The sequence below is a fragment of the Leptonychotes weddellii genome, chromosome 1, assembly GCF_054177405.1.
Source record: "Leptonychotes weddellii isolate Sample4059 chromosome 1, ASM5417740v2, whole genome shotgun sequence".
Classification (NCBI taxonomy): Eukaryota; Metazoa; Chordata; class Mammalia; order Carnivora; family Phocidae; genus Leptonychotes; species Leptonychotes weddellii.
Genome location: NC_138369.1, coordinates 4,092,447 through 4,098,532, shown reverse-complemented (window position 1 = coordinate 4,098,532; position 6,086 = coordinate 4,092,447). Strand labels below are relative to the sequence as shown.

General features: G+C 41.5%; 1 non-coding gene across 1 annotated transcript; it reads right to left on the bottom strand.

Moving 5' to 3' along the window:
• Positions 1 to 1,360: 1,360 nt before the first annotated feature.
• Positions 1,361 to 1,466, bottom strand: LOC115937699 (U6 spliceosomal RNA). The gene has a single exon (XR_004072944.1). It is a non-coding gene; the product is annotated as a U6 spliceosomal RNA (small nuclear RNA).
• Between the last annotated feature and the right edge of the window lie 4,620 nt (positions 1,467 to 6,086).

The window sequence follows — 6,086 nt, the reverse complement described above, 5'->3', positions numbered from 1 at the left end:
AAAGAAAATTGTCAAAAATTTGGATAGCTATGTCCAAGAGAAGATATACAGATGGCAAATGAACATATGAAAAGATGTGCAACACTGGGTATTATGTAAGACTGATGAATCACTGACCTCTACCTCTGAAACCAATAAGACATTATATGTTAATCGAATTTAAATAAAAATTTTTTAAAAACTTTGTGAAGTAACCATAAAGTTATCTGGAAGAGTAAGAACCAGACACCATTCATAAATATTTTTAAAGAGGCACCTGGGTGGCTCAGTCATTAAGTGTCTGCCTTCGGCTCAGGTCATGATCCCAGGGACCTGGGATCAAGCCCTGCGTCGGGCTCCCTGCTCAGCAGGAAGCCTGCTTGTCCCTCTCCCACTCCCCCTGCTTGTGTTTCCTCTCTGGCTGTCTCTCTCTATCAAATAAATAAATAAAATCTTAAAAAAGAAAAAGAAATATTTTTAAAATAAAAAATAATGAAGGAAGACTTTCTTTACCTGATATTATTTGCTCAGAAATAGATAAGAAATATAAGGGTAAGAATTTGGCATATGTTAGAACATGTAAAATCAATGAGGAAAAGAATGAATGATTTATATTTTAGAAAAACCCAAATCAAATACAGCTACATAGAAAGAAGAAAACAATAATTATGATCCTACCACCAAGAAATAATCACTCTCACATGTAGAGAATACTATGCAGATTAGCATAAAATAAAATCTTAATATATTTATTCTTTTTAAAACCACATTGTAATCAAGTATTTGTATAGCAAAATAAATTTTTACGATATCATTTGTAATACTTGCATAGTATTTCATGGCAAGGAATGAGAAGAGGTATTTAACTGATCAACAATTTTTGTACTTTCAAGTAATTGAAAATTGTATAATTAAAAAACACCTTTGGGGAGTGCTTTTGTATTTAAATATTTTGATAATACTTTAACCATTTCTTTAGTATACATTTCTAGATCTACAACTGCTTCATAAAATATTATTAAGACTTTTGATATTCATTTTCAAATTGTCAAATGGAAAAGTTGTGCTAAGAATTTTCAAGAAGCCCAATCCCTAAAATGGGTATTACCATAATTCTTTACATTTGCCGATTTGATACGCCTAATGGTACTTTACTTCTATTCTATCTTAATTTTTAATATATTCTTTGTCATTTGTATGAAATAAACTTTCCAAGACTTTTGTTTATATTTTTAGATTGGTATTTGCCTTTTTCATTAAGGACATTAAAATGTTTGATATGTAGTAAACTTCTATTGTGAATGTTAAAAAAAAAGAAAGAAAAGACGCTTAATATCACTAGTCATCACATTCATTTATTTGTCTATTTATTTATTTATTCATAAATATGGAATGCTTTGCAAATTTGTGTGTCATCCCTGTGCAGGGGCATGCTAATCTTCTCTGTATCATTCCAATTTTAGTATATGTGCTGCCAAAGCGAGCACAGGGAAGTGCAAATTTAAATGACAGCAAATTATCGCTAGAATGGCTTAAACTAACATGACTACCCAGACCAAGTATTGTTGAGGATATGGAGCCACTGGAACTCAACATGGGATGGCCACCTGGGTAAACGGTCAGCAATTCCTTACGACGTTGAACATACTCCTAGCATACGACCTGCAGTCCCACTCCTATGAATTTACCCAAGAGAAATGATAACATGCCCACATAAAGACCCACACACAATGCTTGCAGCATTGTTATCCATCATAGCCCCAAACTGAAAACAGCAGAAATGCCCATCAGCTGATGAATGCACAAATAAATGGAATACTACTCAGCAATAAACGGGCACAGAATATTGATACACATAACATTATGAATGGATCAAAAACATTATGCTAAGAGGAATATGTCAAGCACAGAAAGATTACATAATACGTGATTCCATTTATATGAAATTGTAGAAAAAGCAAAACCAGAGTGGCAGAAAGCAGGTTGGTGGTTGCCTAGGGATAGATTGGGAAGAGCAACTATAGAAGGGTCATGGGGTAGCTTTCTAGGGCAACAGAAATGTTCTAGATCTCGACCGTGGTATTATTATATGACCTTATGCATTTGATAAAACTCAGCACACTGTACACTTGAAATGGATGAATTTTATTGGGTAGAAATTATACCTCCAGTAAAAATAAACCTTCACACTGATGGTGGCAAAAATGAAAAGGCAGAGCCTGGGTCCAGTAAAGATGGCTTCGCTGAGCAGCTAAACCATGTCAGCAAACACTCAGTTCCAAATGTCTTATTTTCAGAGGAAAGTACTTTTCTGAACAAAAGTAATCGCTGTTGGTCAACTTTCCATTTCCTTGCCACTGAAAACGATCTTCAACGCAAGAGGGTGACCCTCCCACGTCACAGGTCTGCTGCTGATCATATCTTGATCACACATATGGTACAACAGGTAGTCACCTGTTCAGATTTTTCAAGGAACCTGGGGGTAGGCAGTCTAGCTTTTCACAGACCCAGAACACTGAACGTGAGACTTGATCAAGTTGTTAGTTAAAACCACATTCGTTTCTCAGGGCAAGGTGGATGAACCCAGAGGACGTTATGCTAAGTGAAGTAAGCCAGATGCAGAAAGACAATCACTGTATGGTCTCACTTATGTGTGGAATTTAAAAAGTCCCCACTCATACAACTAAAAAGTGGACCAGTGGCTGCCAGCTAAGTTCTGGGGGATCTAGTGTGCAGAATGATGGAAATAATGAGTAGCACTGGGTTGTATACTTATAATTTGCTCAGGAGGACACCTGGGTGGCTCAGTGGGTTGAGTGGTTAAGCATCTGCCTTCAGCTCAGATCCAGATCTCAGGGTCCTGGGACTGAGCCCCGTGTCAGGCTCTCTGCTCAGCGGGGAGCCTGCTTCTCCCTCTCCTTCTGTGCTCTCTCTCTCTCTCTCAGATAAATACAATCTTTAAAAAAAATTTGCTCAGGGAATAGATCTTGAGTGTTTTCACCACAAAAATCCAACAAGATAGTAACTGTGAGGTGATGGATATGTTCATTAACTTGATGGCGGTGATCATTTCACAGTGCAAACATCTATTAAATCATCCGTGTTAAAAAAAAACAAAAACAAAAAAAAACACCACATCGTACAACCTCAAATGCATACAATCTTTATTTGTCAATCATACCTCAGTAAAGCTGGGAAAAAATTAGAAATGTTTAAAAACCACATTAGTTCCTGTTTCTCAGGCTTGAGCTTTGGCTTTCTGGTAGGCTGCCTGCAGAAATGATCCCCAGCCATTCCCCCCATCTCTGCAGATACGTGTCACTTCTCCCAGCAAGTCATGGAGTCAGTCTACTTCCCATTTCCTTGAATCTGGGTTGATCTTCGGATTTGCTTTCACCCAAAGAATATGGTGGAGTGACACCGTACCACCTCCAGGCTGAGGTCCTGCAACCAGCAGCTTCCAGTTTTGCCTTCTTAGGATCCAGCCACCATGTTAAGAAGCCTGGGATCATTTTGGAGGGCAGTCTGGCAGTTTCTCGCAAAGCTAAACATACTCTTACTATATGAGTCTGCAATCACACTCCTTAGCATTTACCCAAAGGAGGTGAAAAACTTAACACCCGCACAGAAACCTGCATGCAGTTTTATTCATAATTGCCCAAATCTGGAAGCAAGTGTTCAGTAGGTGAACGGACAAACTGCGGGACATCCAGACAATGGGAAATTATTCAGCGCTAAAAAGAAATGAGCTCTCCACCCTGAAAAGATGCGGAGGAGGACATGTAAAGGCATATTATTGAGCGAAAGAAACAATCTGAAAAGTCTACCTACGGAATGAGTGCAACTATCTGCAATTCCGGGAAAGACGAAGCTCAGGAGGAAAGTGATCAGACTTCCCGGCATCCAGATTGCCCCCACCCCCGGGGTGGGGGGGCGCCTCTCCTCCCTTCCCTCCCCTGCGGCGGTGGCCGTCGGAAGCAGAGTAATAAGGGAGAGAGAAAGTTAGCTGGCAAGGGGAGGGAGCCAGACTCTTGCTTGAAGGTAGGGGAAGCTCTGGTTTCAGAACTTCCTCAAACATCCCACACCACCCAGCGGAACTGGGGAGCGATCGATTGATGGAGCCCCCCTAATGTCCCAGTCCAGTAATTTCAGAGCAGCGGGGGCGGAAAACCCAGGCATGTGATAGCAAATGTGTGATCAAACTCAGGCACAGCCGCTCCGCCAACTTCTCTGCTAGGTGGATCTGCTATGGAAGATAAAAGTCGTAGCACGACACGCTTTGCGGGACCGTGCGAAGTTTTAAAAAAACGACCTCTACTTAGCACAGGCATAAGCCCTCAATAATGACTGGGTGTTTGGGTTGGTTTTGTTTACCTTTTTGTTACTACAAATCCCACCACATCAAACTGATGTGTGAACATCTGCGTTTGTGATGTGAGAGTGTGCCTATAAAATAAAATCCTTGAAGTACAGGGCTGGTAGAAAAGGAAGGTGCATTTTGCCACACCCCACCCTTGCAAAAGTTGGATCCATTTCACATCCCCTCGTCCAGGTGTGAGGATGCTTCTCAGCCACAGGCCAGCAACGCAGCAAATCACCCAGCGCTTTGATCTTTTACCAATTCATAGGTGGAAATGAAAATGTGTATTCCACGGACTTTTAACTTCCAAATTCTTTTATTATGAAAAGAGAGCGTATCATACGATGCTATTTCAGGCGCATGTGCATTTCTTTTTATAAGCCGACTGCTTTTTCTGTTTCGTGTTTCTAAAGAGTGTTAGTCATTTCTTAAAGACTTCACTTATATTTCATACTTCAAAGGAATCATCATCAATGTCTGCTCAACCTTTCCTTTTTCACTCTTTTTTCTCATCTTGCCTGTGTGTTGAGGGAGGGGGTATTCCTTTGAATTGCTATTCTTAATGGAGCAATTACTCATTTATATGTGAAATATTTCAGCACTCTCTTTTATACCTTCTTGGGTTTTTAAACATGCTTAACACATCACTGCACCAGGATGAATCTTTATGAAATCACCACACTTTCGGTGTTTTCCTGGTTTCTTTTTTTCCTTTTACACTTAAATCTTTGATCCAGCTGGAATTTACTATGGGTTTGGCCATCTCTTAAGCTTTTCTGTCAACCGCTGATTGATGTAATTTGCAATTTATTGCCCAGAGAGGTTGACGCCCTTTTTCTGTGTTTATAAGTCACTTGAGTTCCTTTCTTCGTGAATTGTCCTTGTCCGTTCGTGCCCTTGTGCGTTCTTCTAATGAGTATTTTGTGGGTGAAAATAACAAAATTGAGGGTGGGCCTTTATTGAGCACCTGCTTGCTCCATGCTGTGGTCTTACACACATACCTTTCCTTTGAACCTCATCACAGCCCACGTGATGGATGGGAATATTGACCTTAAAAGCTGATGATGGCATGAGTTTCCCAAAACCTCAAAGCTAAAATGTGACCTTCTGGAGACTGGAACCCAGGTGTGTTGGGGGACTGCAGATTCCTCGTCCCTGAACACCCGCTGTAGCAATTAGTTTTACCGTGGCTAGATGGAGATCGATCGGGAAGGGACACCAGTCAGATTGCAGGAAACCATCAAAAGTCCGTTGTGGGAGGGGCGCCTGGGTGGCTCAGCTGGTTAAGCATCTGCCTTTGGCTCAGGTCATGATCTCAGTGTCCTGGGATCGAGCCCCACATCTGGCTCCCTGCTCCTCGGGAAGCCTGCTTCTCCCTTTCCCTCTGCTGCTCCCTCTGCTTGTGTTCTCTCGCTCTCTCTCTCTGTCAAATAATTAAATAAAATCTTAAAAAAAAAAAAATTCCGTTGTGGGGAACATGACACAATGGGGACTGGAGTTCTGGAGGTTGGGTTAATGGCTGCGGCTAGACTTTAGAACCCGGCGGGGGTGTCATACAATAAGAAAGAAGGATGGAAAAAGTTCCTAGGATCGGGGCGCCTGGGTGGCTCAGTCATTAAGCGTCTGCCTTCCGCTCAGGTCATGATCCCAGGGTCCTGGGATTGAGCCCTGCATCGGGCTCCTTGCTCTGCGGGAAGCCTGCTTCTCCCTCTCCCACTCCCCCTGCTTGTGTTCCCTCTCTCGCTGT